The 12,191-nt window shown below is 50.3% G+C and overlaps 1 non-coding gene across 1 annotated transcript; it reads right to left on the minus strand.

Annotated features, from left to right (window-relative positions):
- Window positions 1–11,950: 11,950 nt before the first annotated feature.
- Window positions 11,951–12,032, minus strand: TRNAS-CGA (transfer RNA serine (anticodon CGA)). The gene has a single exon. It is a non-coding gene; the product is annotated as a tRNA-Ser (tRNA).
- Between the last annotated feature and the right edge of the window lie 159 nt (window positions 12,033–12,191).

A 12,191-nucleotide genomic window follows, 5' to 3' on the forward strand; every position in this document is an offset into this window, starting at 1 on the left:
TTTAGTCCAACACCCTAGACCCTAGTGTTTGTCAGCGTTGTTCTCATAGAAAACCCCTTTAGGCTAAGGCCCCAGATAGCAGGCTGCAACAGGCACCATCTGTGGACTTTCTACTTCCATTATATCTATAGGGAAACCATCAGCATTTCCGTAGGTATAAGCGATATGCTGTGAAAAGTGAGTATTTTTCTGCAATGTGTGGATGGGTTTCGCTAGCGTCCTATCCACTCTGCAGTGACTTTAAAACACTGCGTTTTTACCGCAGCATTTATGCCACATGGGTTCCCAGGCTTAGGCTGGTCTTACACGACTGTAGTGGTTTTTGCGGTCCGCAATTTGCGGATCTGCAACACAAATTTCACTTTAAAAATTAATTCCGCAGAGATCTGCAAAGTGCATCCGCAACGTTCTTCGTACGTGTATCAGTATTATGCGGATCCGCAAAAAACAAAACACACCACAAAACACACATGTTGATATCCGCAATTGCGGATATACACTGATATATTTTCAGTGTATATCCGCAAAAATGCACGCGCCCATAGACTTCTATTGGACCTTTCGTGCCGTGCCGTGCTGTGCCGTAAAAGCACGGCCATTATGGACATGCGGTATACTGTCCGGACCACGGTTGCGGCGCACCACACCACTGACAAAATCTACGATCGTGTAAGAGGCCTCATAGAAAATTATGGGACCGTAAATAGTCTGCAATTTTGAACCCGCAATTACGGACCATTTGCGGTGCAAAACTACGGTCGTGTAAGACCAGCCTTAAAGGGCAGAAAAAAAAAATGCGTGGGGAGGGTGGTTGGTGGGTGTCAGAGCAAATCATACAGGGCAATATTTGCCTGCTGAATTTCCTTCTACTCTGGAGCTCAGACTCTGCTGCTCCCCACTGTTTTTTTGCTGCAACGCAGCACCAGTGACACCGTATGGCTACTGCAGCCTATAAATGGGACTCAGTGGTGTACTGCTGAGGCCAGTAACGGGCTGCATGGCTGGGAGAAATTGAGCACTGGAGGTTTCAGGAGGTATTAAAGGGGCATTTATTACTATTAATGATAAGGTCAAAGCCTTGTTTATGACTAATTGACTAATGATCCTGGGTAACTGTCATTGTCCTAATTGATATGAGCTATGGGCTAGTGACGAGGCATTGATACCAGACACAAAATGTTGGTATTAACTCCTCTCTTAGTGAAGAGAGTGTGCACTGAGACACTTTTATTTAAGACAACGGGGGTTAAATAGTGGAGAACGGAAGTGATATAACAACAATGTAAGTTTCATATTCATACCTGATTGGTATGGCACAACCCAATCAAACAGAAAAAGTTTAAGCAGTGCCATGTATGGCCAGCTACTCCCGGTCCTGCGTGGTAACCTTGGGGCGCTGTCTTCTAGCAGCAAGCCAAGCATTTGTTTTTCTTGCACCCATCTTGGATACAGGTGCCATCTTATCATATAACAGTATACCAGTTTCAAGTATAAGCAACTATATCTAGCATTCAGCTTTTAAGGATAACAATGTTTTTCATACATTACATGATTATAACCTTCACATTAATACACAGATAAAGTAAGTTAAATACTACATGCCCCTCCTAATAAATTTGCTTGCTCCAATGTCTGTTTTACGAGTTAAACAAATGGATTTTGAGTCCATCTGTAGGCTGGGGCCACATGATAAGGAGAGACCTCCCAGAAGATCTGGCAAATCTGCCAGGCCTGGGCTGTTCTCTGTGTGACACGGACACGGTATGTGTCTGTCACACAAAAAGGGCATGGCCGACACATTCTTCGTGCTTCCATCCTTCAACGAGCCAGGAAGGGGCATGGCTGCCCAATGTGTTGTTCTCCCAGAAAAATGCCAGCAAACCTTGTCTAGTATGGTTGAAAATCTGTGGTGAAAGCCAGCCATTTTCTTTCTTAAATGTAGATAGTGAGCCCCATATAGGGATCACAATGTACATTTTCCCCTATCAGTATGTCTTTATAGAATGGGAGGAAATTCACACAAACACAGGGAGAACATACAAACTCCTTGCAGATGTTTTTCCTGGCGGGATTCGAACCCAGGACTCCAGCGCTGGATTCAAAGAAAGCCAGCCATTTCTACCACTAAGTACTTCGTTTTTTTTTAATGCTGATCTTGAGGTGTTTTCCAAATCCATCTCCCATTTATTTCACTTGGAAACATCGCACTTTTTTTTTACAGTTCTTGCTGTTTCACCTCACTGAAATAAGAAGTACCATGACCTAACTTGGGGTGGAATCCACAGCTGAACCCCCACGAAATGTTTGGGACTTTGGTGTGGTTTCTGGTGAGCTCTTTGGCACAGAGAGGTAGATTTGCTGTTGGTGTTTTATGGTACAGTGATGAGCCTTTGCTATTTCCCAAGATGGTGGTGAGAGAGGTTTTAGAGGCTCTAGTATGGGACAAGGGAGTTGTAGGGTCTTAGCAAGAGGAGTAGTAAGTTAGGCGTCTGCAAATAGAAGGGAATGTTTGTGGGGTGGAAAAGTAGGGGGTAAGAGAGGAGCCCTACTTTTTCTTGGTGGAATTGGAGTGCTAGGCTGTCTTTGAGGAGAACTGTTGGCCCCCACGGCAGTAAGGGCATTGGATGGGCACCAAGCTCACTGCCATAGGGAGGGGACACAATTTAGGTAGCTGGTCCCTCAAGGTGGCTGAGCAGTCTCAGGTGCTGACTTGAGGCAATGGCCAAGGACAGGGAGGTCTGGCTGGCAATATGCTGGTGTGAGAAGCCAGTAGTGTGTACAGACAGCAAGAAGATAGTCTTCTTGAGGTTCTGCAACTTATCCCAAATCCATTCTAAACATATGAGGCAAATGCTTTTCAGATTCTGGGCAAATTATTATCCTACTAATATTATAAGTGTGAAAGTTTGTGTGTTTGGATGTTTGTGAGTTTGGGAGTTTGTTCCTCAATCACGCTAAAACGCCTGGACGGATTTGCGTGCAATTTTCCACAAACATAGCTTTCCCTTAGGATTGAGTCACAGGCTACTTTTGGTGCCACTAAACAACATGGCTTCCTAGCAGGAGACTCACAAAAGCAGGACTCCTAGCCCCAGCTATAGACTCACACACACTGCCTGGCATTTCCTGCCTCAACCTGCCTGCACACTCCTTACTGTCACCTCAGGAGTAGCCCTCACTCTACTCACTCACATCACAATATAACAGATCACATTGTGTGTATCACTACATACACAATATAACACATCACATTGTCTGTATCACTACATACACAATATCATACCTCCCAACCGTCCCGATTTCCGCGGGACAGTCCCGATTTGGGTGACATGTCCCGTGGTCCCGGTTGGAGGGAGGTATGTCCCGATTTCAACTCAGATCTGCGTCCAGAGGACGCACATCTGAGTTGAACACACATGCGGCTGAAGGAAGGAGCTGACACAGGTCAGCTCCTCGCTTCGCCGCTGCCCACCTCTCTCCCTGACACACGCGGCTGAAGCTGCTCGCGTGCTCGCTTCGCCGCTGCGTCTCTCTCTTGCTGACACATGCGGCTGAAGCGAGGAGCTGACCTGTGTCAGCTCCTCGCTTCGCTGCTGCCGCCGGCTCCTGGCTTGTAGACGCGATGTACACGCCAGGAGCCGGCGGCAGCAGCGAAGCGAGGAGCTGACACAGGTCAGCTCCTCGCTTCAGCCGCATGTGTCAGCGAGAGAGAGAGACGCAGCGGCGAAGCGAGCACGCGAGCAGCTTCAGCCGCGTGTGTCAGGGAGAGAGGCGGGCAGCGGCGAAGCGAGGAGCTGACCTGTGTCAGCTCCTTCCTTCAGCCGCATGTGTCAGCGAGAGAGGCGGCGAGGGAGCGGAGGAGAAGGTAAGTTTAATGTGGAGGTGGAACGTGAATCTGGGGGCAGATGAAGGAGAGGACGGCATGACATTGGGGCAGAGATGGGGGACATGAATCTGGGGGCAGAGATGGAGAGGACATGAATCTGAGGGCAGAGATGGGGGACATGAATCTGGGGGCAGAGATGGGGGACATGAATCTGGGGGCAGAGATGGAGAGGACATGAATTTGGGGGCAGAGATGGAGGGACATGAATCTGGGGGCAGAGATGTGGGGACATGAATCTGGGGGCAGAGATGGAGGGACAGGAATCTGGGGGCAGAGATGTGGGACAGGAATCTGGGGGCAGAGATGTGGGGACATGAATCTGGGGGCAGAGATGGAGGGACATGAATCTGGGGGCAGAGATGGGGGACATGAATCTGGGGGCAGAGATGGAGGGACAGGAATCTGGGGGCAGAGATGTGGGACATGAATCTGGGGGCAGAGATGGGGGGACATGAATCTGAGGGCATAGATGGGGGGACATGAATCTGGGGGCAGAGATGGAGAGGACATGAATCTGGGGGCAGAGATGGAGGGGACATGAATCTGGGGGCAGAGATGGAGGGGACATGAATCTGGGGGCAGAGATGGAGAGGACATGAATCTGGGGGCACAGATGGAGGGACAGGAATCTGGGGGCAGAGATGTGGGACATGAATCTGGGGGCAGAGATGGGGGGACATGAATCTGAGGGCATAGATGGGGGGACATGAATCTGGGGGCAGAGATGGAGAGGACATGAATCTGGGGGCAGAGATGGAGGGGACATGAATCTGGGGGCAGAGATGGAGTGGACATGAATCTGGGGGCAGAGATGGAGAGGACATGAATCTGGGGGCAGAGATGGAGAGGACATGAATCTGGGGGCACAGATGGAGGGACAGGAATCTGGGGGCAGAGATGTGGGACATGAATCTGGGGGCATAGATGGGGGGACATGAATCTGGGGGCAGAGATGGAGAGGACATGAATCTGGGGGCAGAGATGGAGGGGACATGAATCTGGGGGCAGAGATGGAGTGGACATGAATCTGGGGGCAGAGATGGAGAGGACATGAATCTGGGGGCAGAGATGGAGAGGACATGAATCTGGGGGCACAGATGGAGGGACAGGAATCTGGGGGCAGAGATGTGGGACATGAATCTGGGGGCAGAGATGGGGGGACATGAATCTGAGGGCATAGATGGGGGGACATGAATCTGGGGGCAGAGATGGAGAGGACATGAATCTGGGGGCAGAGATGGAGGGGACATGAATCTGGGGGCAGAGATGGAGGGGACATGAATCTGGGGGCAGAGATGGAGAGGACATGAATCTGGGGGCAGAGATGGAGAGGACATGAATCTGGGGGCACAGATGGAGGGACAGGAATCTGGGGGCACAGATGGAGGAACAGGAATCTGGGGGCAGAGATGGGGGGACATGAATCTGAGGGCATAGATGGGGGGACATGAATCTGGGGGCAGAGATGGAGGGACATGAATCTGAGGGCATAGATGGGGGGACATGAATCTAGGGGCAGAGATGGAGAGGACATGAATCTGGGGGCAGAGATGGAGGGGACATGAATCTGGGGGCAGAGATGGAGAGGACATGAATCTGGGGGCAGAGATGGAGAGGACATGAATCTGGGGGCAGATGAAGGGTGTATATGAAACTGGGGGAGAGATAGAGGGGGGACATATAATTTACGGGTGACTGTAGGAGGATTATACTGTGTGCGGGCACATGAAAAATTAACGAGTGGGCGGAGTCAACACAAAAGTGGGTGGGGCTAAATTTGCCGCGGCGCGCTACGCGCGCAGCACATTTTGCCCCTCTTTCGGTTCTTCAAAAGTTGGGAGGTATGCAATATAACATCACATTGTGTGTATCACTACATACACAATATAACACATCACATTGTCTGCATCACTACATGCACAATATAACATCACATTGTGTGCATCACTACATACACAATATAACACATCACATTGTCTGTATCACTACATACACAATATAACACATCACATTGTCTGTATCACTACATACACAATATAACACATCACATTGTCTGTATCACGACATACACAATACAACACATCACATTGTCTGTATCACGACATACACAATACAACACATCACATTGTCTGTATCACGACATACACAATACAACACATCACATTGTCTGTATCACGACATACACAATACAACACATCACATTGTCTGTATCACGACATACACAATACAACACATCACATTGTCTGTATCACGACATACACAATACAACACATCACATTGTCTGTATCACGACATACACAATACAACACATCACATTGTCTGTATCACTACATACACAATACAACACATCACATTGTCTGTATCACGACATACACAATACAACACATCACATTGTCTGTATCACTACATACACAATACAACACATCACATTTGCTAGCCCACCAAACTTTTTCAAGCACTTTTACAGTTTCACACGTCTGTGTCCGCCCAATTCTCAAATCACCGCAGACGAAGTCGCGGGTAAAAGCTAGTATTGAAATAATTCTGATACATTTTTACTATAATATTAACTTAAAGGGATTCTACCATTTAAAACTTTTTTTCTAGTTGACACGTCGGAATAGCCTTAAGAAAGGCTACTCTTCTCCGACCTTTAGATGTCTTCTCCAGGTCGCCATTAGGTTAAAAATCCGTTTTTCGTCGGTATGTAAATGAGTTCTCTCGCGCCACTGGGGGCGTCCCCAATGCTACGAGAGAACTCTCTCCAGCGCCGCCTCCATCTTCATCAGCAACGGCCTCTTCATCTTCTTCTTCCGGCTGGGGTCACAGTCAGCTCTGCCATCGGATTGCAGGCACATGCCGGCGGCCATTTTTTTTGTGGCCACTAACGTGAGCATACCCAGTACGCTCCTGTATTTTTATGGAGTACAGAGCGTATTGCGCATGCTTGCGTAAGCGGCCACCAAAAAAATGGCCGCCAGCATGTGCACTCGGCTCTGCCTGCGGCCTGATGGCAGAGCCGACTGTACATGTGTAACCCTCATCGCCGGAAGAAGAAGATGAAGAGGCTGTTGCTGACTAAGATGGAGGTGGCGCTGGAGAGAGTTCTCTGGCAGCATTGGGGATGCCCCCAGTGCTGTTTGAGCGCTGAGGACCGCCCCCCAGTGCTGCGAGAGAACTCATTTGCATACTGACGGAAAACTGATTTTTAACCGAACGGTGGCGTGGAGAAGACATCTAAAGGTAGGAGAAGAGTGGCCTTTCTTACGAGTGATTATGAAGATAATCTTGTTTCCCTTAGTCCTAACAGCGGCACAATGTGGGGTATTTCTGCCCCTGTGTGCTGGTAGGACAGGCGGATATTTAATTAGCCAATCAAATGCGTGGCAGGCCCTATAAGAGGGCACAAGAACCTCCCCTCTGCGTGTAAATACAAAAGTACCTCCATTACATTTATATACAGTTTTATACATAAGATATGATTCCCAGGGTGGGAAATCTTGTGCCGCTGTTAGGACTAAGGGAAACAAGATTATCTTCATAATCACTCGTTCCCTGTCGTCCTCAACAGCGGCACAATGTGGGGATATAGCAAGCAGGTCCCCAAGATGGGTGGGACAAACCCATGACCGAACTTAAACTGGTCTGGGCAAAGGCAGTGGAATCTGCCACTTGGTCCTTCAGGCGGTAATGCCGAATGAAGGTGGATTCAGATGCCCAAGAGGCAGCTGCATATATTTGGTCCACAGACAAAGCACTTCTTTCTGCCCGTGAAGTGGACACTGCCCTGGTTGAATGGGCATGAAGGAAAGATGGAGCCGACAGCCCTTGGGCGGTATAGGCGACTCTAATAGTCTCGGTAACCCACCGTGATATTGTAGCTTTGGCGGCTTTGGCGCCCTTGTTTTTCCCCGTGTAGCTGACCAACAGGTTTTCAGTCCACCTAAAGGGGCGAGTGCGCTGCAAGTAGATCTGCAGGCATCTAACCACATCCAGCTTGTGCCATCTTTCTTCTTCAGCAGAAGAAGGGAACGGAAAAAAATACTGGAAGGGAAATCAGTTGGTTCCTGTTTACAGCAGATGGCACCTTGGGACGAAACCCAGGGAGGAACCTAAGCTGTACATGGTCAGAGAAAAAGGTGGTATATGGCTCCTCAGCGGACAAAGCTTGTAGTTCACTAACGCGTTTGGCAGGTGTGACTGCCAATAGCAGCGCCATTTTGCCGGTTAGCGACTTGAGGGAGACCTCTTCCAGAGGTTCAAATGGCTGGCCACATAGGGCGTTCAGGACCGGAATAAGGTCCCATTGGTGGACAGGGGTGTTTACCACCGGTCTCAGCCTAGTTGCCCCTTTAATAAAGGTGCTCACTAAAGGATCCTGAGACAAACGCCTCCCCAGATAGGCGGACAGGGCCGCTACGTGTACCTTGAGTGTGGCCGCAGCAAGACCTCTGTCTAGTCCGTCTTGAAGGAAGTCCAGGATCACCTCCGTAGGGGGATCGGTGGAGTCCACTTGATGCTGCAGACACCAGGCATTAAAGATGTTACCTATTCGACGGTAGTTCCTGTTAGTCGAATCTGCTCTGGCGCTGGATAGGGTCTTCAAGACGGCTTGTGACAGTCCTCTATTTCTCAATAGGGACTGGTCAACCTCCAGGCTGTCAGGTTGAGTCTCCTCAGATCCTGGCATCTCAGCTCTCCTTGGGTTACCAGGTCTGGGAGTGGGGGAAGCCTCCAATATATGCCCTGACTCATTTGTATGAGCTGAGCAAACCAAGCCCTTTTTGGCCAGAACGGGATTATGGCTATTCCCGAGGCTTGGTCCTGTCTTATTTTTATCAATACCTTCGGTATGATTGGAATTGGAGGGAATATGTAAAACAGCCTGAACCTCCATGGGATGGACAGGGCATCCACCGCCAAGGGATTGTCCTCCTGGTACAGAGAGCAGAAGGTCCCCACCTTGGCGTTGAGTCGGGTAGCCATAAGATCGACCTCCGGGAGACCCCATCTCTGGACGATCTGTTGAAATACGTCTGGATTGAGAGACCATTCTCCTGATACGGTAATACCCTGACTCAGCTGATCCGCTACTATGTTCAGGGAGCCCTTTATATGAACAGCGGATAACTGGACCAGATTCTTCTCCGCCTAGGCAAATATGAGATTCGTCTCTCTCAGCAAGGTTGGTGACCTGGTGCCCCCTTGTTTGTTTATATAGACTACCACCGTCATATTGTCTGACCGGTTTTTGACAGACTTGCCTTTCAATTCTGGGGCAAAGTGTACTAGGGCCAGGTACACTGCTCTGAGTTCCTTGAGATTGGATGACCCCAGCACCGGACATCTCCATCGTCCTTGTACAGTTTTGTCTTGACAATGGGCTCCCCATCCCCACTGGGATGCATCTGTTGTCAACAGGGTCCACACTGTCGGGGCCGTGGACCTTCCGTCTTTCAGGTGTATCCACCATCTGAGGGAAAGACGGGTAGCGGGAGAAAGGCAGATCTTCTTGTGCAATCCCCGTGGAGACCTGTTCCAGGTTCTCAACACTTCCATCTGCAGGGGACGCAAATGCCATAAAGTCCAAGGCACCGCCCTGGCCGAGGATGACATCAGGCCCAGGACTCTCATGGCGGTCCGGATGGTTACCTGCCGAGTGCGCAATAGGAATCGTGCACTGGCTTGGATTCTTTCCTTCCTTGGACTGGAGAGGAAGATCTGCATCGCTTCTGAATCCACTATAAATCCGAGGAATTTTCTTCAGGTGGATGGAACGATTTCGGACTTCTCCCAATTGATAATCCTAACTCCTGTAGGAAGTTGATGGCAAGGTTGAGCTGCTGGAGGAGAGCAGCAGGAGACTGAGCTTTCAGTAGCCAGTCGTCTAGATAAGGGACGATGAAAAGACCCTGAAGTCTGAGGGCCGCGGCGACCGGAGAAATCACCTTGGTGAATACCAGTGGGGCGGATGTGATGCCGAATGGCAGAGCTGTGAATTGATAGTGCTCCCTGTGGCCGGCCATAGCGACGGCAATCCTGAGGAACTTCCTGTGGAAATGAGCAATGGGGACATGTAGATAGGCGTCCTTCAAATCGAGGGTAACCATCACCTCTCCTGGCTGAAGAAACACAGCCACGGAATCCACGGTTTCCATTCGAAATGACCTCTTCCTGATAAACCGATTGAGGTACCTCAGATCTATTATCATCCTCCAGCCCCCGGTGAACTTGGGGACCAGAAAGACGGGGGAGTAGACTCCCAGACCGAGGTCTGAGGCTGGTACCTTCTCCAGGGCGCCCTTGGTAACATATTCGGCAACCAAGGCTTCTAGACTGGCCTGCTGAGAAGGTGGAAGAGTTCGGGTGGAAACGAACCGATCTGGAGGTGGAAGATGAAAGTCGATGTGATACCCATGTTGTATGATCTTCAACACCCATGGGTCTTGGATATGGGTGAACCATGCTCTGGAAAAGGAGGAAAGACGTCCTCCCACAGGAAGGGGGGCCACAGGGAGCTGCCCCACGTCAAAACTCAGGCTTCCTCTTGGTGTCCTCCTTGGAAGCGCCACGACCAGCTCCCCTAGGGCGATATCTAAAACGCCGTTGTTGGGAAGGGCGTCTATAATTAGAGGAAGAACCTCTGCCTCTAGGGGGAGCACGTCTGCCCCTGGATGCTTGAGGTAGGGACCTTCCCCTACCTTCAGCTAATCCCTCCATAATGGCGTCTAAGCTTTGGCCAGACACCCTTCCCGGCTCAAAGGGGAGAGCACAGAGTGCTGCTTTAGACGCAAAATCTGCCCGCCAAGGCTTTAGCCAAAGGGGTCTACGGGCCGCAGTAGACAACGCCATGGATTTGGCAGAGATTTTAAATTGATGGCAGGAGGATTCCGCCAAATAAGCTGCAGCCCTATGAACTCTTTTCATAGAGGCCAGAATCTCATCTCTGTCTATGCCCAAGTCTATATCCCGCTCCAAGGCGGCTAAGCGGTTGCGGAAAAAGTCACCAACCATAGAGGAGGCTATGGCCACAGAGGCTTGCGCGGAGGAAGCTGAGTAGACCTTCTTCAGAACGGAGTCCGCCCTACGATCCAGAGGGTCCTGAAGATTTGAACCATCTTCCAAGGGCACCAGGTTCTGCGGGACAGCTTTGCTACGGCCAAATCCACCTTCGGGGGAGGCCCCCAGGAATCCCACTTGAAGATCCTGGAAAGTGAATGTCCTTTCTCTGGCTGTTTCCACTGCTGCACCATAAGGTCGGTCAGCGTGGCGTCCGCATGGAAGGCAATATGTCCCCCAGAGGCAGACGTGGAGGCTTCCCCGTCAACATCTCGGCCCACTGTAGACCGGATGGACTTCAGCAGCCTGCCCGTTTGTTCATAATGGAACGCAGTTCTGCTGGAATAACTGAGTTGTCCTCGGAGGAATCATCCTCTGCCACCCGCAGGTGTTACAAGGGGGGGGGGGGGAGAGACGAGGAACGGAGCTCAGAGCATGGTCTCCTGGTGAGCTGAGACAAGGTGCAATGGATCCCTTTGAGGGAATCATCCTGCAAAACAAAAAGGAGAGTACAAGCAAGGGAAAAACTATTTACCCAAGCGATGCCCAAACTCACCATCTCCTTGACCCATGCCATCATATCTCTGGGAGAGGGCTCCACAGGTGGAGGACCTCTGCACCCGCGACAACGGGCCCACTCATAGCCTGAAAATAGGCAAGTTATAGGACCAGTAGTACCCCGCAGGGCACAACCTTTCAAGCCGCTACCTACCATCAGGGAGCGGTGTGTCGCAATCGAAGCAGGAAAGATGTTTCCTCTTGGAAGAGGTTTTCCTCCTACCATCCCCAGGAGGGGTAGTAGAGGATGACATATCCTACAGAGAGAGATAATAGACCATGCAACACTGTCACCATGACATCATACCAGCTTTTTTAAAAAAAGGGTAAATCTTACCAGGTCCTGTAGACCGGACAGAGAGGTGACTTGGCGCCCAACGTGCGACTCGAACCCACGACCTTGAGATTAAGAGTCTCATGCTCTACCGACTGAGCTAGCCGGGCTGGCGCTGTGAACAGGATCTGAACCTGTGCGGGGAGACCCCATTGGATTTCGAGTCCAAAACCTTAACCACTCGGCCATCACAGCCGGTTCCCAATAAAGTTTGCAAACTGGAAAAGAGTTCAAGATCAATGAACACCACAATCGCACGCCTTCAGCAGATACTGCAGGAAGGTCTCTGACACCAGGCCAGCCAGCCTCTTAATTCTGGCCGGCTGGAAGTGGGCGGAGCCACAATCAAAGCAG

Source organism: Leptodactylus fuscus, chromosome 5, assembly GCF_031893055.1.
Source record: "Leptodactylus fuscus isolate aLepFus1 chromosome 5, aLepFus1.hap2, whole genome shotgun sequence".
Taxonomy (NCBI): Eukaryota; Metazoa; Chordata; class Amphibia; order Anura; family Leptodactylidae; genus Leptodactylus; species Leptodactylus fuscus.